The following is a 21,748-nucleotide window of genomic DNA, read 5'->3' on the forward strand; positions in this document are numbered from 1 at the left end:
GAGACCTTGGGGTCTATGTTCATACATCTTTGAAAGTTGCCACTCAAGTGGATAGAGCTGTGAAGAAGGCCTATGGTGTGCTCGCGTTCATTAACAGAGGGATTGAATTTAAGAGCCATGAGGTAATGATGCAGCTGTACAAAACCTTGGTAAGGCCACATTTGGAGTACTGTGTACAGTTCTGGTCGCCTCATTTTAGGAAGGATGTGGAAGCTCTGGAAAAGGTGCAAAGAAGATTTACCAGGATGTTGCCTGGAATGGAGAGTAGGTCTTACGAGGAAAGGTTGAGGGTGCTAGGCCTTTTCTCATTAGAGCGGAGAAGGATGAGGGGCGACTTGATAGAGGTTTATAAGATGATCAGGGGAATAGATAGAGTAGACAGTCAGAGACTTTTTCCCCAGGTGGAACACACCATTACAAGGGGACATAAATTTAAGGTGAAAGGTGGAAGATATAGGAGGGATATCAGAGGTAGGTTCTTTACCCAGAGAGTAGTGGGGGCATGGAATGCACTGCCTGTGGAAGTAGTTGAGTCGGAAACATTAGGGACCTTCAAGCAGCTGTTGGATAGGTACATGGATTACGGGAAAATGATATAGTGTAGATTTATTTGTTCTTAAGGGCAGCACGGTAGCATTGTGGATAGCACAATTGCTTCACAGATCCATGGTCCCAGGTTCGATTCCAGCTTGGGTCATTGTCTGTGCGGAGTCTGCACGTCCTCCCCGTGTCTGCGTGGGTTTCCTCCGGGTGCTCCGGTTTCCTCCCACAGTCCAAAGATGTGCGGGTTAGGTGAATTGGCCAATGATAAATTGCCCTTAATGTCCAAATTGCCCTTGGTGTTGGGTGGAGGTGTTGAGTTTGGGTAGGGTGCTCTTTCCAAGAGCTGGTGCAGACTCAAGGGGCCGAATGGCCTCCTTCTGCACTGTAAATTCAATGATAATCTATGATTAATCTAGGACAAAGGTTCGGCACAACATCGTGGGCCGAAGGGCCTGTTCTGTGCTGTATTTTCTATGTTCTATGTTCAGTTCATTCTTTACCAAGCCACAGGGGAAGCTATCAAAGGGAGTTGAGGCATTTTCCAGAAGGAGGGAGAAAGAAGGATGAGATTGAATTAAGTGCAGCACGGCCCCATCAAAGTATGCAGTACTTCCTGTGCTTGCAAATTGACATTGGCATTTATTGTGGGGGAAATCTTCCCAAAAGGGAACAAGCCCCCTAGCAAGCGCATTTAGCCGTGTGTTTCCCAGCACTCTCAGTGCCGAGAAACACATGGGTATTCAATGCGTCTTGCTTTGAATAAGGGGCCTGAACGCACGGGGAACGCACGGCCGAGGACGCACACAAACCCGTTTTTTTACAATGGGGAGCTCCACTCACCAGAGGTCCCCGTTGTAGCGAGAGATCAAAACGCCATGTTCTCAGAGGCCCCGAAAAGAATCCTCAAAATCCTCCCAGCCCAATCGCAACATGGGAGGGTTCCCCCGGCACCTTGGCAGTGCCAAACTGGCAGTGACCCTGCCAGTGCTATTTAAGCACCGTGGCAATGCCAGGCTGGCTTCCAGGCTGCCACTGCCAGGATGCCAGGCTGGTACTGCCAGGGTACTCAGGTGGCACCAGCAGTTCAAGGCTGCTATCAACGCAAGCTGCTTTTCCAGTACAGCGGTCATAGGATTGCAACCATTGTCTTTGTATATGCTAGCTAGGCCAGCATTTATTGTGTGTGTATATGCTAGCTGGGCCAGCATTTATTGTGTATGTGTATGTTCGCTAGGCCAGCATTTATTGTGTGTGTATGCTAGCTAGGCCAGCATTTATTGTGTGTATACGCTAGCTGGGCCAGCATTTATTGTGTGTTTGTATGCTTGCTAGGCCAGCATTTATTGTGTGTGTGTATGCTAGCTAGGCCAGTATTTATTGTGTGTGTGTATGCTAGCTAGGCCAGCATTTATTGTGTGTGTATGTTAGCTGGGCCAGCATTTATTGTGTGTGTATGTTAACTGGGCCAGCATTTATTGTGTGTGTGTATGCTAGCTGGACCAGTATTTAATGTCTGTGTTTGTGTTAGCTGGGCCAACATTTAATGTCTGTGTGTATGCTAGCTGGACCAGTATTTTTTGTGTGTGTATATGTTAACTGGGCCAGTGTTTATTGTGTGTGTGTATGCTAGCTGGGCCAGTATTTAATGTCTGTGTTTGTGTTAGCTGGGCCAGCATTTAATGCCTGTGTATATGTGTATGCTAGCTGGGCCAGCATTTATTGTGTGTGTGTATGTTAACTGGGCCAGCATTTATTGTGTGTGTATGCTAGCTGGGACAGCATTTATTGTATGTGTATGCTAGCTAAGCCAACATTTATTGTGTGTGTGTGCTAGCTAAGCCAGCATTTATTGTGTGTGTGTGTGTTTGCTGGGCCAGCATTTATTGTGTGCGTGTGTATGTTAGCTGGGCCAGCATTTATGTGTGTGTGTGTATGTTAGCTGGGCCAGCATTTATTGTGTGTGTATGCTAGCTGGACCAGTATTTATTGTGTGTGTGTATGCTAGCTGGGCCAGCATTTATTGTGTGTGTGTATGTTAGCTCGGCCAGCATTTATTGTGTGTGTATGTTAGCTGGACCAGTATTTATTGTGTGTATGTATGCTAGCTGGACCAGTATTTAATGTCTGTGTTTGTGTTAGCTGGGCCAGCATTTAATGCCTGTGTATATGTGTATGCTAGCTGGGCCAGCATTTAATGTCTGTGTGTATGTTAGCTGGGCCAGCATTTATTGTGTGTGTGTATGTTAACTGGGCCAGCATTTATTGTGTGTGTATATGCTAGCTGGACCAGTATTTAATGTCTGTGTTTGTGTTAGCTGGGCCAACATTTAATGTCTGTGTGTATGCTAGCTGGACCAGTATTTATTGTGTGTGTATATGTTAACTGGGCCAGTGTTTATTGTGTGTGTGTATGCTAGCTGGACCAATATTTAATGTCTGTGTATGTTAGCTGGGCCAGTGTTTATTGTGTGTATGTATGCTAGCTGGGCCAGTATTTAATGTCTGTGTTTGTGTTAGCTGGGCCAGCATTTAATGCCTATGTATATGTGTATGCTAGCTGGGCCAGCATTTAATGTCTGTGTGTATATTAGCTGGGCCAGCATTTATTGTGTGTGTGTATGTTAACTGGGCCAGCATTTATTGTGTGTGTGTATGCTAGCTGGACCAGTATTTAATGTCTGTGTTTGTGCTAGCTGGGCCAGCATTTAATGTCTGTGTGTATGCTAGCTGGACCAGTATTTAATGTCTGTGTCTGTGTTAGCTGGGCCAGCATTTAATATCTGTGTGTATGTGCATGCTAGCTGGGCCAGCATTTAATGTCTGTGTGTATGTTAGCTGGGCCAGCATTTATTGTGTGTGTGTATGTTAGCTGGACCAGTATTTATTGTGTGTGTGTATTTGAGCTGGGCCAGCATTTATTGTGTGTCTGTGTCTGTGTGTATGCTAGCTGGGCCAGTATTTATTGTGTGTGTGTATGTTAGCTGGGCCAGCATTTATTGTGTGCGTGTATGTTAGCTGGACCAGTATTTATTGTGTGTGTGTATTTGAGCTGGGCCAGCATTTATTGTGCGTGTGTGTCTGTGTGTATGCTAGCTGGGCCAGCATTTATTTGTGTGTGTGTGTGTGTGTCTATGCTAGCTGGGGCAGCATTTATTGTGTGTGTATGTTAGTTCGGTCAGCATTTACTGTGTGTGTATGCTAGCTAGGCCAGCATTTATTGTGTGTATATGCTAGATGGGCCTGCATTTATTGTGTGTTTGTATGCTCGCTAGGCCAGCATTTGTTGTGTGTGTGTATTCTAGCTAGGCCACCATTTATTGTGTGTGTATGTTACCTAGGCGAGCATTTATTGTGTGTGTGAATGCTAGCTGGGCCAGCATTTATTGTGTGTATGTTAGCTGGGCCAGCATTTATTGTGCCTGTGTGTGCTTGCTAGGCCAGCATTTATTGTGTGTTTATGCTAGCTAGTCCAGCATTTATTGTGTGTGTATATGTTAGCTGGGCCAGAACTTATTGTGTATGTGTATGCTAGCTAGGCCAGCATTTTATTGTGTGTGCGTGTATGCTAGATAGGCCAGCATTTATTGTGTGTGTGTATGTTAGCTGGGCCAGCATTTATTGTGTGTGTGTGTATGCTGGCTGGGCCAGCATTTATTGTACATGTGTATGCTAGCTGGGCCAGCATTTATTGAGTGTTGCATATGTTAGCTCAGCCAGCATTTAATGTCTATGAGTATGTTAGCTGGGCCAGCGTTTATTGTGTGTGTGTATGCTGGCTGGGCCAGTATTTAATGTCTGTTTGTGTTAGCTGGACCAGCATTTAATGCCTGTGTATATGTATATGCTAGCTGGGCCAGCATTTAATGTCTGTGTGTATGCTAGCTGGACCAGTATTTATTGTGTGTGTGTGTATGTTAGCTGGGCCAGCGATTATTGTGTGTGTGTATGCTAGCTGGACCATTATTTAATGTCTGTGTTTGTGTTAGCTGGGCCAGCATTTAATGTCTGTGTGTATGTGTATGCTAGCTGGGCTAGCATTTAATGTCTGTGTGTATGTTAGCTGAGCCAGCATTTATTGTGTGTGTGTATGTTAGCTGGGCCAGCATTTATTGAGTGTGTGAACGTTAGCTGGACCAGTATTTTGTGTGTGTGTGTGTGTGTGTGTGTGTGAATGCTAGCTGGGCCAGCATTTATTGTGTGTGTGTGTGTGTGTGTGTATGCTAGCTGGGCCAGCATTTATTGTGTGTGTGTATGTTAGCTCGGTCAGCATTTATTGTGTGTGTATGTTAGCTGGGTCAGCATTTACTGTGTGTGTGTATGCTAGCTGGGCCAGCATTTAATGCCTGTGTTTGTGTTAGCTGGGCCAGCATTTATTGTGTGTGTGTATGTTAGCTGGGCCAGCATTTATTGTGTGTGTGTGTATGCTGGCTGGGCCAGCATTTATTGTACATGTGTATGCTAGCTGGGCCAGCATTTATTGTGTGTTGCATATGTTAGCTCAGCCAGCATTTAATGTCTATGAGTATGTTAGCTGGGCCAGCGTTTATTGTGTGTGTGTATGCTGGCTGGGCCAGTATTTAATGTCTGTGTTTGTGTTAGCTGGACCAACATTTAATGCCTGTGTATATGTATATGCTAGCTGGGCCAGCATTTAATGTCTGTGTGTATGTTAGCTGGGCCAGCATTTATTGTGTGTGTGTATGCTAGCTGGACCAGTATTTAATGTCTGTGTTTGTGTTAGCTAGGCCAGCATTTAATGTCTGTGTGTATGCTAGCTGGACCAGTATTTATTGTGTGTGTGTGTATGTTAGCTGGGCCAGCGATTATTGTGTGTGTGTATGTTAGCTGGGCCAGCATTTATTGTGTGTGTGAACGTTAGCTGGACCAGTATTTAGTGTGTGTGTGTGTGTGAATGCTAGCTGGGCCAGCATTTATTGTGTGTGTGTGTGTGTGTACTAGCTGGGCCAGCATTTATTGTGTGTGTGTATGTTAGCTCGGTCAGCATTTATTGTGTGTGTATGTTAGCTGGGTCAGCATTTACTGTGTGTGTGTATGCTAGCTGGGCCAGCATTTAATGCCTGTGTTTGTGTTAGCTGGGCCAGCATTTAATGTCTGTGTGTATGTTAGCTGGGCCAGCATTTATTGTATGTATGTGTATGCTGGCTGGGCCAACATTTATTGTGTGTGTTGTGTGTGTGTGTGTATATCTGTAAGCATCTCTCGCAAGCTGCAGCAAGGTATTTCAAGAGCACAGAAGAATGAAGATTCAAAAAGGATTCAGGCACAAGTGGGTTGTGATAGTCAATTATATGAGTGAACACTACCTGGAATTCAGTCATGAATAAGACATCCTATTAATTATGTGGAGACGTAACTCCTGTGGGAATTTAATACTGTTCTTTAAGTTTCATTGTGGAACTCAGCGCACAATTGTTGCTCACATTTGAGAAGGAAAATAGGATTTATACAGAACAGTAGTCATCCCATGAGAATCAAATGACTGGCAGAGTTTAAATAAAAGCCAGTACAAAGGTTGCTTGGAAAGTTACAGTAATCTACTTTGCTCAGTGAGCAAAAAATACATTGGATTCTACTATATGTAGTAAGCAGCAGAAAGCTGCAGTCTGAAGATGTACAGGTTAGGAGGATTGGCCATGCTAAATTGTCCCTTAGTGTCTAAAGATCTGCAGGTTAGGTGGATTGGCCATGCCAAATTGTCCCTCAGTGACCAAAGATGTATAGGTTAGGTGGATTGGTCATGCCAAATTGTCCCTTAGTGACCAAAGATGTATAGGTTAGGTGGATTGGTCATGCCAAATTGTCCCTTAGTGACCAAAGATGTACAGGTTAGGTGGATTGGCCATGCCAAATTGTCCCTCAGTGACCAAAGATGTATAGGTTAGGTGGATTGGCCATGCCAAATTGTCCCTCAGTGACCAAAGATGTATAGGTTAGGTGGATTGGTCATGCCAAATTGTCCCTTAGTGACCAAAGATGTACAGGTTAGGTGGATTGGCAACAATCAATGCGTGGGGTTACAGGGACTGGGCAAGGGAGTGGGTCTAGGTAGAGTACTCTTTCAGAGGGTCGGTGCCGACTCAATGGGCTGAATGGCCTTCTGCACTGTAGGGATTCTATGGACTGTGAGGATTGCCAGTATACAGCCAGGTTCTGTCCTCCTCAGTAAAAACAGCCATTACCATTTGATTCCAAACCATCCAGAGATCTCAGGCGCAATTCTCCCAGCGGGAGACTAAGTGCCGACGCCGGAGTGAAAAACGGAGTGTTTCACTCCGGCGTCGGAGGCCGTTCCCAGCCCCCTATTCTCCCGCCCCCGGGGGGCTAGGAGCGGCGCCGCGTCATTTACGCACGCCGGGCCTTGGCGCCGCGTAAAAGCGGCGCCGTGTAAATGACACGGCCGGCGCCGCGTAAATGACGTCATCCGCGCATGCGCAGGTTGACCGGCGCCAACCCGCGCATGCGCGGTTGCCATCCTCCCCGCGCATGCGCGGTTGCCATCCTCCCCGCAGCTGCCCAGCAAGAAGATGTCGGATGGATCTTGCAGGGCAACGGACGAAAGGAGGTCCTCCTTCAGAGAGGCCGACCCGCCGATCGGTGGGCACCGATCGCGGGTCAGACCAATTTTGAGTCCCCCCCGGTGCAGGAACCCCCCTGTTTCCCCCACAGGCTGTCCCCCAGCGTTCCCGCGCTGTTCCCGGCGGCAACGACCAGGTGTGGACGGCGCCGGTGGGAACCTGTTGTGTTGGGCAGGCCGCTCGGCCCATCCGGGCCGGAGAATCGGCGCTCGCCCGTTACAAACAGCGGCCGGCGATTCTCCGAGCGGCCAGCCGTGATTCTCGCCGCGCCGGTTTTGGGTGGGGGTGGGGGGGGGAGAAACGCGTGCAGGTGCCGGGGCGGCGTGGCGGGACTCGCGCGGCGCCCCGGCGATTCTCCCACCCGGCATGGGGGGGGGGGGCGAGAATTCCACCCCTCATATGTAACAGAGACAAATGTGTCTAGGGGCAAAGAAATCTACCTCTTTTCGAAAAGCAAAGCTGTGTATTTGGCCTACATGAGAGAAAAGCTCATGCAAATTACTGATGACGTGGAAGATAAACACTAATACGGAGCAGGTATGACACCAGTCACGCTTTGTGAAGTCAGAGTTATCCCATATTTGTATACACATGTCAGAACCTATTAATAACAATCAGTATCCCATATTGTACGATATATGCAGAGCTGGCATTTAATGTGATAGATGTACAACTTAAAACCCAAATGAACAATAATTCAAAGTGGGTAAAATTTTAGGGGATTTTTAGGCAAACTCCAATTAGTTTAGAGTGCTTAAGTTCATTTCATTCACAGGTAAACTCGCTCATTGGTTCTAGGGATGTACATTTGATTAATTAGAATATGGTAAAGGCTGCAGTGCTGGAACATACTTCAATCGCAAATCAGTGAAGACAACGGATTCATGCGTATGATTCTTTCCATGGTGAGGTCCTGAGCTGGATCCTGTCAAAGAAAAGGCACTGAAATTAGTTTGGGTTCTTCCCCTGCAGGGAGCAATCAGGAGTGAAATCTCATACATCTTTCTTACAAAAGCAAAATATTGTGAATGCTGGAACTCTGCAATAAAAAAGAAAATGCTAGAAATGCTCCACAGGTTTGGTAGCAACAGGGAAGTGAGAGACGGAGGTAAGGGGGAGGGATTTTCTCAGGAAGCTGGAGATGGTGCTGGAAGCATGTGGGCCTGTATATTTTGTACTAGAGGATGGTGTGTTGGCCCCACCCATCATTATTTCTCTGGAGGTGGCTTCGCAGAGATTACTATTTCCTTCCTGGCTGTGATGGGAATGCAGTCAACCCAATTAAGGAGCCGCTTGTCAGCGCTAAATGAAGCAGCAAAGCGATTTTGCTGGAGTCACACAGTTTCCCCCCCTGTGTTTCATCCAAGCAAATAAATGGAGGTGACTGTACAGTGGGAGGTGGAGGTTGCATTGCAGGTGAAGAAAATAGCAAGGTTGCTGTCTTCCCACCTCACAGCTTTGCCAATGAATGTGGAATTCTTGGAGATGGATGTCTGTTTGTCACATGTCTAATGAGATCTCAGTATGTCTCCTAACACCAATGGTGGCTCCAGTGGATTTGATGCTGCTTGGACCTGGGAAGGCAGTGACGTAGTGGTATTGTCATTGGACTAGTAATGCAGAGACCCAGGGTAATGCTCTGGGAACATGGGTTCGAATCCCACCAGGGTAGATGATGGAGTTTGAATTAAATTTAAAAATCTGGAATTAAAGTTGTAATGACGACCATGAAACCATTGTCGATTGTTGTAAAAACACATCTGGTCCTTTAGGGAAGGAAATCTGTCATCTTTGCGCTGTCTGGCCTCCAAGTAACTCCAGACCCAGAGCAATGTGGTTGACTCTTAAATGCCCTTGGGGATCGGCAACAAATGTTGGCCCGGCCAACGACACCCACATCCCATGAACGAATAAAGAAAATAGCACATCGACTGGCCGCACAATGGAGTATAGTGGCTCCCCTTTTTTTCATTCATTTGCGGAAAGTGGACATCACTGGCTATTCCAACATTGATTGCTTTTGTAATGGGCCGCACTGAGCTCCTGCTTTTGAAATCCACCCGCTGTACATAATTCCACCAGTTGGCAATACGACGTCAAGTGGGCTTGGGACAGGGAAAAGGTCTTGACATGAGTGTTCCAACACTTGTAGCAAAACTCCAGCCCTACATTTCCAGTGGATGGCCTTTCTTTAGCAATGGGGAAATGTCATCGACCTAAAACATTAGCTGAGTTTCTCTCTCCCGGATGCTGCCAGACCTGCTGAGTCTCACACCTTTCTTGGTGGCCCATGCTAAAATGTCCTAAGAACAGGCTGGAGAGCTGTTCTCTAAGCATCCTGCTGAACAATGCATGGCAGAGGAAATGAGTTAAAGAATTATGTATTCAGGTTTTTAAGCATAACGGCTCATTAATTAGTGCATAATTTAACAAGTTAAAACTTACAAAAAAAAGGCATTTCAACATCTGGTTTGAGAGAGTTTGGTATAACTTGCATATTGCTATTCCAAACTTGATCAACCTGATTGATTAATGAGACAAATGGCTTTGTTTCTTGTTAGGCATTTGTGGTAATGACGATTTGTGTTTGTCTAATGATGATTGTGGAGGGAGCATGTAATCCAGAGCTGGAAATGAAATGAAGACTGCAGGAAACTATCAAGCACAATACAATTTAATATGATATTAGATTTGAGAGAGAGAGAAAGGAGTCACAACCCAAGGTTTTAAGTCTAACTAAGGCAAACTTTGGTGGGATTAGAAATGTATTAACTGCAGAAAACTATGCTGAACTACATGGACTTCCAAAATACTTTTGATAAGGTTCAGCAAAGTGGTAATTAGCAAAAATAAGAGCAGATAGAATGAAATGTAACTATGTTATTTTACACTGGTTTGTAAGTACGAGACAGAATAGGGATGTGCTCCTCTATCCCACCTTGCTTCCTCATAAGCTCCATGCCTATTCACCCAGTATCCATTATCGACAGAACACATGAGCCTGATAATGACATTGGGAAGTCTTTGCTCAGGAAACTGTCAAAATAAACAGCCACGCAAAAACCTTTTCAAAATAATTTAACCCCAATAACTGCTCATAAAACTGTCAATCAAAACAAAAGTCACAGTCCTCTTGACAGCTGTATCAACAACCCCTGCTAAGATGAATTCATAGTGGGATTTTCAACATAGTCGAACATTCATAATGGAAATCCAAAGCACAACTTTGTCTACAAAGCCTCTAGAGCTGAATATACTGAAACCTTTTGTACCAGTGGGGTTGCTTAAACCTTTGGACCAGTGGGTTGAAAGCCATCTGCTCCACTTTTCCAAAAGGCAAGTCAGATGACTGGCCTGTCCAACAAAGAAAATATTAAATCACAGGATGAAATTGAAATCTTACTGTCAATACACTTGAATGCAGAAAATCACATTTTTCATTGGATACAGCATTCTTACGTATCTGGACATTTGTTTTCACATTGCTGGTCAGTTTAATGGCTGCTTGCTTTTTAAGAGCAAACCCCTATCATTAAAACATATATACGTTATCTTACACCATTACCTTATGAGAAGTTGTCAATACGTTTTGAATTTACTTGTCAAAAGGTTTCTCAACTCCATACTCCGTTTTCATCATAGTTCACATCGCCTCTGAGGTGCTGTGGGACACGTCTCCTCACAAAATGGGTCTGCCTCCATGGAAATAGTACAGGATCTAAAATATCCACCTGTACTGGAGTAAGCCAGGTCGGGAATTTCTGCGTGTGACCTCACTACGTGCATCTCTATCCTTGGACCACAAAAATCCCACATGGCTGGAATGAGGGAAAAATAGCATCCTCTGGTCCTTGCTGCAAATTTAAAATCCTGCCCACCTCCGTTCTGACATGGGCAGAGTGCGAACTCTAACTCCAATGATTCCAAAGTGCTTCAATTGATTTCTATCCATTATCACTTGGCTAGGCCTGAGCAAAACACAGCTTTTTCTTTGGGTGACAGCCACCAAATGAAAATTGCAGCATGAGGGCAGCCTTTTTTTTCAATTTTAATTATTCCAGAAAAAGGAACACTTGGCAGGAAGTGAAAACAGTCCTATCATCCATCATGTCTTATTCCTCCTTGTAATTGGGACACGGCCAAGGATAGCTGGCTCGTATTTCCTGGGCATTATTGAAGTCCTGCCATCCGTCAGTTAAATGACTCTCAGAGGTGTTTAAAAAAAAACATTTTCTTAAAGCATAGGTGGAAAACTGTTGCAAATTTTTACGTTGCATTTTGACAAGCGAGACACACTGAAAGCCTTCCAGTCAAGAATGCTTGGGATGAAGTCACTTCCTGATTTCAGAATTTTCTGGATTATAGAATTATTATTTTCTTTATTTTTCTTTAACCTTTATTTAGCCAGGGGAATCAGTTGAAGACCAATTCTCATTTTAACAATGACCTGGCCAAGAGGCTAACATCGCAGCAACAGAAATGACACAATACAATTCATTTAAACAATTAAAAACAATAAAGAGAATTGACAGTTTAGCAAGTACAAGTTTCAGCCACCAGAGTCTTAACCCTTCGGGGAAAGGCATCCGCGTTAATAAAGTTAGTTTGCTTTAGCTTTAGTTGTACCTCATTCCAGCCATTGGCAGTCACAAACTGAAATGAATTACGACCAAAGGGACACCCACACAAGTGTTCCCAGGTAAAGATTGCCGGAGAAGTGCAAATGTTTGATGCGCAGTTGTCCTGTACTAGGAACTGTGGTGTTGGGTGTTCTGACACACAGATGAGCCAACACGGTTGTATATGGTACAACGCTATTTTATTCAAACTTACTATGTACAGTTTTGTCTTGACACTCTGCACGTGGGGGTTCCCTGCTTGTGATTTTGTAACAGCTCTTCTCTGTGTCTTTGTCCCCAGACCTACTGAACACCAGGTGTCGTGCTTTTTATGTGGTTGGTGTTCTTGTCTGTGATTGGTTGTGGTGTTGTGTGCTCTGATTTGCCTGTTGGTGTGTCCATCATGATGTGTGTGTTTGAATATCATGACATCCCCCCTTTTTACAAAGATATGTGCCTACGTGGTAATAAATATGATCGTGTCGTGAGTGCATCTAAGAGTGTGTGTGTGTCGTGTGCAGCATGTGCATATGACGGAACTATGTACATGGGGCGATGTCGGGTGCGTCACATGAACCAAGTTGTACCATAACATAACATAAATGCGAACGAGAGAAGAAAAAAAACTTGAACAGTTGTCCAGTCAGACGACATCTGGAACGATAAACAACAACAGGTTATCATGTAAAATTGTGCAACTTGTTAGACATATGAACGGTGTTATAAGTCCAGTCTAATGGGCGTGCGACGAGTTCGGGTTGACCGCCTCAAGGGTGGATCAAGAACCACCGGCTGCTGTGCAGGCATGGCCATGGGTGGCGATGGAAAGGGCGTGATGTGCGGCAGCTCCACAAAGTCATCCTCGGAAGCCTGTTGAGGATCTGGCGTGTGCGTACTGTGTGGCTGTGAGCGTGGAAGTCGGCGAAGGGCGCGCCGATTGCGGCGACGCACTGAACCATCCGGCATGCGAACCAGGAACGAGCGGGGAGCCACTTGTCGGAGGACTTCGGCCGGTGCTGACCAGCCACCATACGGTTGATGGACGCATACTTTGTCTCCGGAGGACAGGGGGGGCAGGTCCGTCACTCGTGTGTCGTACCGACTTTTCTGGCGATCACGCTGCATTTGCATGTTCCGAAGAACCGTCTCATGGTCTGTTGTTGGTGCCAGGATGGAAGGTACCGTCGTCCTGAGGGAGCGACCCATTAGTAGCTGCGCTGGCGAGAGACCCGTGGATAGCGGGGCCGATCGATAGGCCAGCAAGGCGAGGTTAAAGTCCGATCCGGCAGCAGCCGCCTTGCACAGGAGCCGCTTGGCGATGTGGACACCCTTTTCAGCCTTCCCGTTCGATTGTGGATGTAGAGGGCTGGATGTCACATGAGTGAAACCATATGCTGCGGCAAAGGACGACCATTCACGGCTGGCGAAGCAGGGTCCATTGTCTGACATGACAGTCCTTGGAATGCCATAGCGAGCAAATGTTTCCTTGCAGGCCCCAATGACTGCGGACGACGTCAGATCATGGAGAGGCATGACTTCCGGGTAGTTTGAGAAGTAGTCTATAATAACGATGTAATCTCTGCCGAGCGCGTGAAATAGGTCAACACCCACCTTCGCCCAGGGGGACGTCACCATCTCGTGTGGTAGAAGTGTCTCCGGAGGTTGCGCCGGCTGAAACCTCTGACAGGTTGTGCAGTTGAGCACCATGTTGGCTATGTCTTCATTAATACCCGGCCAATATACCGCCTCCCGGGCCCTTCGTCTGCATTTTTCGACGCCCAAGTGGCCTTCGTGTAGTTGATGAAGAATCATCTGGCGCACGCTGTGCGGAATAACGATCCTGTCTGATTTCATAAGGACCCCGTCTATGTTGGTAAGATCATCTCGCACATTATAAAACTGGGGGCACTGCCCTTTGAGCCACCCTTCCGTCATGTGGCGCATCACTCGCTGCAGAAGGGGGTCAGTCGCCGTCTCTGCGCGTATGTGGGCCAGACTAGGATCATCAGCTGGCAGATTTGCTGCTGTCAGAGTTACGTGTGCCTCAATTTGACGCACGAACCCCTCCGCATCTGGTGGTGTGCTCACTGCTCGGGAGAGAGTGTCCGCCACGATGAGATCCTTCCCCGGAGTGTAGATCAGTTCGAAATCGTACCTCCTGAGTTTAAGTAAGATGCGCTGGAGGCGAGGAGTCATGTCGTTCAGGTCTTTGTTAATGATGTTGACCAGGGGGCGGTGGTCAGTTTCGACCGTAAATCGTGGCAGGCCATACACATAGTCGTGGAACTTGTCCAGTCCAGTTAACAAGCCCAGGCATTCTTTTTCTATTTGCGCGTAGCGCTGTTCGGTAGGGGTCATGGCTCGTGAGGCATATGCAACCGGGGCCCATGACGACGTGCTGTCTTTTTGCAGGAGTACCGCTCCAATACCAGATTGGCTGGCGTCTGTTGAGATCTTTGTAGGGCGAGTCGTGTCAAAGAACGCCAGCACTGGTGCCGTGACCAGTTTGTGCTTGAGCTCCTCCCATTCCCGCTGATGCGATTGGTGCCAGTTGAATTCTGTCGATTTTTTTACGAGATGGCGCATATTTGTTGTATGAGAAGCCAGGTTGGGAATGAACTTCCCAAGGAAGTTGACCATGCCCAGGAATCTTAGGACAGCCTTCTTGTCAGCCGGTCGTGGCATGGCTGTGATGGCGCTAACTTTGTCTGCATCGGGACGGACCCCTGACCTTGAGATGTGGTCCCCGAGGAATTTCAGCTCCGTCTGGCCGAAGGCACACTTCGCACGGTTGAGACGCAGGCCATTTTGTCGTATGCGGGTGAAGACACGTCGTAGACGATGCATGTGTTCCTGCGGAGTGGTGGACCAAATGATGATATCGTCCACATATACACGTACCCCTTCGATGCCTTCCATCATCTGCTCCATAATGCGGTGGAAAACTTCAGATGCTGAAATGATGCCGAATGGCATCCGGTTGTAGCAGAATCTGCCAAAAGGGGTGTTGAATGTGCATAGTCTTTGGCTGGCCGGGTCCAGTTGGATCTGCCAAAATCCTTTGGACGCATCCAATTTGGTGAATATTTTGGCTCGCGCCATCTCGCTGGTGAGGTCCTCTCGTTTCGGGATGGGATAGTGTTCCCGCATGATGTTGTTATTCAGATCTTTAGGATCTATACATATACGGAGCTCGCCAGAGGGCTTCTTTACACAGACCATGGAGCTGACCCATGGCGTGGGCTCCGTGACCCTGGATAGGACCCCTTGGTCCTGAAGAACCTGCAGTTGTACCTTGAGGCGGTCTTTGAGTGGCGCAGGAACCCTGCGAGGTGCGTGAACGACAGGGATGGCGTCCGGTTTGAGTCGAATCTTGTACGTGTATGGCAATGTCCCCATGCCTTCAAAAACCTCCTGGTTGTGAGCAAGGAGGGAATGGAGATTTGCGTGGAACTCAGCATCCGGGAAGTCGGATATCTCATCTGGAGAGAGAGACATAATGCGCTGTACCAGGTGAAGGACCTTACACGCCTGTGCGCCCAGTAACGAGTCCTTTGATGAGCCGACAACTTCGAAGGGGAGTGTGGCCGTGTGCATCTTGTGAGTTACCTGTAGCTGGCAAGATCCTATGGACGGGATGACGTTCCCGTTATAGTCAACCATCTTGAGCCGGGATGGCGTGATGGGTGGTTTGACCTTCATGGCCTGGACTGCAGAATATGCAATCAGGTTGGCGGATGCGCCGGTGTCCAGACGGAAGGTGACGCGCGATCGGTTGACCGTCAGGGTGGCACACCACTCATCGGCTGGATTGATGGCATTGACCTTGTTGACATCGATGACGGAAACGCGGAAGGCATCCTGGTCATCTGCATCACTTAACTGGAAGTCTTGATGCGTGGGCTGGACGGTCCTGACTTGTCTGCGAGATTGTCGAGGATGTGCCGGATCCATGGGTTGAGCCGAACGACAGTGGGCAGCGTAGTGGCCCATCTTGCCACATCTGAGGCACTGTCGGTTTTTTGCAGGACATTGCCCTTTTAAATGTAGAGCTCCACAATTGCCGCACGTCATGACGTCACGGCGTTCGTTGCGCCACTGCGCATGCGCAGTGCGATCTTGCGGTGGGCGCGCCTGCGCAGTGCGTCCCTCGTTGTGGCCGTTATTTTTGGCGCGCACCTGCGCGGGAGACCGCGAAAAGCGCGGGAAGCGGCCGCTGTCGTCCGGGCCGTGGGTCGGGAAGTAATCGACGGCCTGGATGCGTTCGACGTCGTGGGCGGCCTGGCTTGCCGATTCGACGGCTGGGGACCCCCTCCGTGCCAACTCGGACGCCTGAAATCGGGCAAAACGGCAGGTAGCATTTTCGTGGAGGACACAGGCTTCCACAGCAGACGCTAAGGTGAGGCTTTTTATTTTAAGAAGCTGCTGGCGTAGGCCACTAGAGGCAACGCCAAAAACAATCTGGTCCCTGATCATGGACTCTGTGGTGGTGCCGTAACCGCAGGACTGCGCTAGAATCCGGAGGTGCGTCAAGAAGGGTTGAAAAAGCTCCTCCTTACCTTGCAGGCGTTGCTGAAAGAGGTATCTTTCAAAACTTTCATTTACTTCAACTTTAAAGTGCTGGTCCAGTTTGAGGATGACCGTGTCATATTTGGATTGGTTTTCGCCTTCTTCGAACACCAGTGAGTTGAAGACGTCGACGGCGTGCTGACCTGAGTAGAAGAGGAGCATTGCAATCTTCGTTTCATCCGAGGCACTCTGTTTTTCGGTGGCACGGATGTACAGGTCAAATCGCTGCCTGAAGAGCTTCCAATTGGTACCTAGGTTCCCCGCGACTTGCAACGGCTGCGGTTTGTCGGTGCGGTCCATGTCCAGAATGGCAGGTTAGTAGGCAGGTATCGATCCACTCCTGTACCATGTGGTGTTGGGTGTTCTGACACACAGATGAGCCAACACGGTTGTATATGGTACAACGCTATTTTATTCAAACTTACTATGTACAGTTTTGTCTTGACACTCTGCACGTGGGGGTTCCCTGCTTGTGATTTTGTAACAGCTCTTCTCTGTGTCTTTGTCCCCAGACCTACTGAACACCAGGTGTCGTGCTCGTGTTTTTTATGTGGTTGGTGTTCTTGTCTGTGATTGTTTGTGGTGTTGTGTACTCTGATTTGCCTGTTGGTGTGTCCATCATGATGTGTGTGTTTGAATATCATGACAGGAACCATCTGAAAACGTGATTTAACTCGCAAGCTTCTGACTGTCTTACACCAATAGTTACCCACAAAAAGTTTGAAGAATTAAAACCAATTTTAACTTCTAGGTAACAATTGTTACAACCCCGACTAGCAACCTACTTCACACGGGGACTTCTCCCAAGGGATTCCCCCCAAACCCCCCAAACCCCTGGCATGGGGACTCTCCCCAGGCCTGACCCAGTACCCGCCCCTCCCCCCCCCCCCCCCCCCACCGAGGTCTGACCCGACCCCCGCTTCCCACAATTCCCTCCCCAAAACCTTTCCTCTTATCTTCTCTCTGGCCGTTCCGGACTTTTAACCTACCTGGTATATGGCAGCAGTGGCCTCCTTACGTCCGACTTTGCAGCACATGAGCACATGTCTGATGGCCTCTTGATCGCATTGCACTGCACAGATGTCACCCGGCTTGAGACAGAAGGTCAGGCGAGAAAGGAGCAAACAAAATTTCAGATAAGAAAGTAGGATCTGACTCTGCCACTCCGCGTTCGCTCTGGCCTAAATATTTGCCTGAAGCATTGAACAGTAATAAAATATTACAAAGCAATGATAAAAATAGTTTCACTCATCCAATTACTGTATCATCCATGTTTCCACTCACAAAGTATGGTACTAAAATCATGCTGATGAGATCAGGAGTCTGCCCAAAACCTCCCAGACAGCCCTGGTATTTCTGAACAATACAATTCCGACTAGAGAAGTTTCCATGCAATAAATTTCTAATCACAGAAATCTGCCCGTCTTTTAAATTAATACAGGTCACCTCATGACCTATTAGTTTTTTTTAAAACCAAATTGTTCTTTACAATGCTGTTATCGAGAAAACACCACGCATTTCCAGTGTGGTTAATGTAAAGAATATCAGTTGAATGCTGTTGAGGTGTTCTTGTTGAGATCAGAGACACTTTGACCTGAAACAACTGTACAGTGCTCTGATCTCCCACCTCCCTCAAAGTGCTCAATTTGATACTGTTCCAAAGTAGGTAATGGGGAGCCAACAGCAATGAATTGTAATATAAATTCAACTTCACGCTCTTGCTAAAATGTGTACTTTAAATATTTATTAACTGTCTGAATTAAGTAAAATGTGGCTTCCACAGCTGACACTATCTTAGGGGGCTTCCCCCTGTATGCAAAGAGCACCCCTTGAAGATAGTACCTCCCTCTTCCGTCCCACCTTTAAAAAAAACTTGGCCGGGATTCTCCGACCCTGCGCCGGATCGGAGAATCCTTGGGGGGAGGCACGACTCCCGCCCCGCCGTCCCGACGCCGGCTGCTCTATTCTCCGGCGATGTTTTTCGAGGGCCGGCGAGATTCCCGCCACGCCGGTCGGGGGACGTTGACAGCAGCCCCCCCCCGGCGATTCTCCGGGCACCGATGGGCCGAGTGGCCGTAATGTTTTGCCCAGTCCTGCTGGCGTGAATTACTCATCTCACACACGGCGGGACCTGGCAGGTAAGTGTGCGGGTGCGGTCGTTGGGGGGGGGGGCTGGGGTGTCCGAACCAGGGGAGGTCGCCGCGGTGGCCCTACCGATCTGCGGGCGGGCTGGTTCCGTGGGGAGCCTTGTTTCCTCCGCGCCGGGCCCCTTTAAGGCTCCGCCATATTGCCCGGGGACCAGCGCGGAGAGGGCACCCCCCGTTCTGCGCATGCGCGTAAATACGACGGCCGGTCCGTGCATGTGCGAACTCGCGCCGGCCCTTCAGCACCGGCTGGGGCAGCGGGGATGACTCCGGCAGCAACCTAGCCCCCGAGAAAGGTGAGAATTATTCACTTTTGGGGGGCCATTGACGCCGGAGTCGTTGGTGCCGGTTTTCCCACCAGCATGGGGGCGTAGCCCCATTTTTAGAGAATCCCTCCCCGTGTGTCCACTCCCGCCTGCCAATCACACCAACTGTATTACGGCACAGGGAACAACTTGTGAATTGGCTTGTAACCAAGCACAGTTGACCTCTGCCCCATGCTATGCGGGTGAGTGGGATGGTGATCGGGTGGGCACCTGCTCTACTTTAAATCCCTGGAGGGGGATTGTAAAATCCAGCGAGTTCTATATTTGCATATTCAGGTAGAAACTCTGCTCAGTCCAATTTTCAACAGCTTATGCTCCCACCAAGAAGCCTGAGGTGGGCCGAAAATTGGTCTCCAGGTATGGTTAACAATTTATGCATGAACTGACAGCAGCTACTTCTCCACTGAAGCATTGAAAAATATCACATGTCACGTTGCTTGCCTTGCCTGCTGCAAAGAGGGAATTGGGGACAGTTGTGGTGACTTTGAATCAAGAGAAATATTCCTGTTGGCTCCATGGAAAGTTTTTATTTAAAAATAAACTGTGAGCATTTAAGAAAACGTACCTTTCGTTGGCAGCTATAAGCACCACTGATGATTTCTCTGTGAGGTTATGTGCTCCATTATTGTAAACAAGTTTTAAAATGTTTTAAACAAGAGTCTGGATCCTTGCATGTATGAACCGGGGTTTAACAATATTTTGACATGTCCAATACTGGATGAGCTGAGACTCGCTCCAATTAAATATTTGGGAGACTGAAGCTGTTGTTATCACTTTCTGCTCCAAACCCCTGCTGCATTTGCCTACACATTTCACAGTAAATCATTGCATTTGTTTATGATAATTCAGTGCAATGATAATGTGATTTATAAATACAACCTTTTCTGACTATTTATTATTCTAACCTCTATTCACTGTGCAAGCCTCAGCAGAGATCAAGACCAGATTTATTAAAAGCATTGAACATGCGCTCGTCACTGAAACAAATACTAATATTACTGCGATACGCAAATGCTAAAAGTGGCTTTTTTCTAGAAGACAATTTAAAATGTATAAATGTATATTGCCATGGCAAAATAATTAAGCAAACTTTAAAATTTAAGCATTAAAGTCCAAGGGGCAGGATTCTCTGATCCTGAGGCTAAGTGTTGACGCCGTCGTAAACTCCGTCGCGATTCCCGACAGCGTCAACATGGCCTCAGGATCAGCAATTCTGGCCCATACAGTGCGCCAGCACGGCACTGGAGCGACCCACGGCGCTCTAGCTGCTGATCCCGGTGTCAGATGGGTGCCGCAGGATCCGCGCATGCGCAGTGGCACTGGCGCCAACGCGCGCATGCGCAGTGGGACTGGCACAATTTCCGCACATGCGCGGTGTCTCCCATTCTCCGCGCCGGCTCTGACGCAACATGGCATAGGGCTGCAGGGGCCGTCGCGGAACAAAGGAGGCCCCCAGCCCAAGAGGCCGGTTAGTGGGCTCAGATTGTGGGCCAGGCCACAGCGGAGGCCCCCCCCCCCCCCCCCGGGTCGGAACCCCCCCCCACAGGCTACCCCCAGACCCTTCCACGCCGAGGTCTTGCCGGGTAAGACCAGGTTAGAACAGCGCCGGCGGGACTCGGGGTTTTTGGTACGGCTGTTCAGCCCAACCCGGGCGGAGAATTGCCGATCGTGCCGGCGCCAATGGTGCCAATTCTCCGCTCTGCGGAGAATCGCATCCCGGCGTCGGGGCGGCGTGGTGCGATTTGGGCCAGTCGCGGTGATTCTCCGGCCCGGCCACGTGCTGAGAGAATCCCGCCCAAGGTTACCCGTTAAGACAAAAATGGAGCTTGTGCACCTTGTTTGAACTGTACAAAGCGTGTTAAACAATCGGAATCCAACAAAAGTTGGTGGTGTTGAATATCATTAGCTTGATGACCTTAACCTTGAAGTAATGATTCATTTGCAATCAGCTTCAGCCAGAAGTGCCGAATGGATGATTCATCTCGGTCTCTTCCGGAGGTCCCAAGCATCACAGATGCCAACCTTCAGTCAATTCGATTCACTCCACATGATATCAAGAAATGCCTGAAGGCACTGGATACGTAAAGGCTTTGGGCCCTGACAACATTCTGGCATTAGTACTGAAGACCTTTCTCCAGAACTAACTGCACCCCTAGCCAAGCTGTTCCAGCGCAATTATAACACTTGACATCAACCCAGCAATGTAGAAAATTGACCAGATATGTACTATCCACAACAGGACAAATCCAACCCGGCCAATTACCGCTTCATGGGTCTACTCTCCACCTTCAGCAAAGCAATGGAAGGTGTCATTGGCAACACTATCAGGCAGCACTTACTCAGAAATAACCTGCTCACTGATGCTCAGTTTCATTACAGCCTCTGGATCTGCTGTAGATTAACTGATAGAGATTGATTGCTATGATAAATAAACAACTCCATTATTATTGTCTCATGCAGCCACCAGGATTGTAAAAGACAAACTAGATGGGTCTTGTTTCTTTTTTTTAAATCATCATAGCAACTGCTATGTTCCAAATTATCAGTGTATAGAGAAACTCCTTTCTATCAATCATAATCCACTGTTAATTAAAGATGTGGAGAGGAAGGAGATTATGCTCTCTCTCTCACATCCACACCAATCTAGAGTTGCATTTTTCAGTAACAATGTGCACCAACTCATTCATCATTATTAATCAGCTCCTCAGAGATCCTGAGCAATGATTATTTTGTTTAGTACTAGCCAAGATGCAGTTGCTCATTTGTTAGTTATCCTGGGGCTTTATTTATTGTGGATGCTTAGTTATATTCTTGGTGCAAAATATGTTAGAATAATGGGACATAAGAAAGCTTCTTAATTACAAACCTTTTCAATCTTGAATCTGACTAGAAGAACAGTGACACATGCAATAACTGATTACTTTATCACATCTGGTTATTTGTCACCGATG

At 47.6% G+C, this 21,748-nt stretch overlaps 1 protein-coding gene and 1 long non-coding RNA gene across 2 annotated transcripts in view; one reads left to right on the forward strand and one right to left on the reverse strand.

Moving 5' to 3' along the window:
- The window catches only part of LOC140396438 (protein kinase C-binding protein NELL2-like), a 369,190-nt gene that overhangs the window by 142,476 nt on the left and 204,966 nt on the right, over nt 1-21,748 (forward strand). The gene's annotated exons all lie outside the window — the stretch shown is intronic.
- LOC140395934 (uncharacterized) lies at nt 7,767-17,457 on the reverse strand. Its single transcript, XR_011936405.1, has 2 exons — nt 17,317-17,457; nt 7,767-8,064 (listed from the first exon to the last, which is right to left on the reverse strand). It is a non-coding gene; the product is annotated as an uncharacterized lncRNA (long non-coding RNA).

This window comes from Scyliorhinus torazame, chromosome 19, assembly GCF_047496885.1.
Source record: "Scyliorhinus torazame isolate Kashiwa2021f chromosome 19, sScyTor2.1, whole genome shotgun sequence".
Taxonomy (NCBI): Eukaryota; Metazoa; Chordata; class Chondrichthyes; order Carcharhiniformes; family Scyliorhinidae; genus Scyliorhinus; species Scyliorhinus torazame.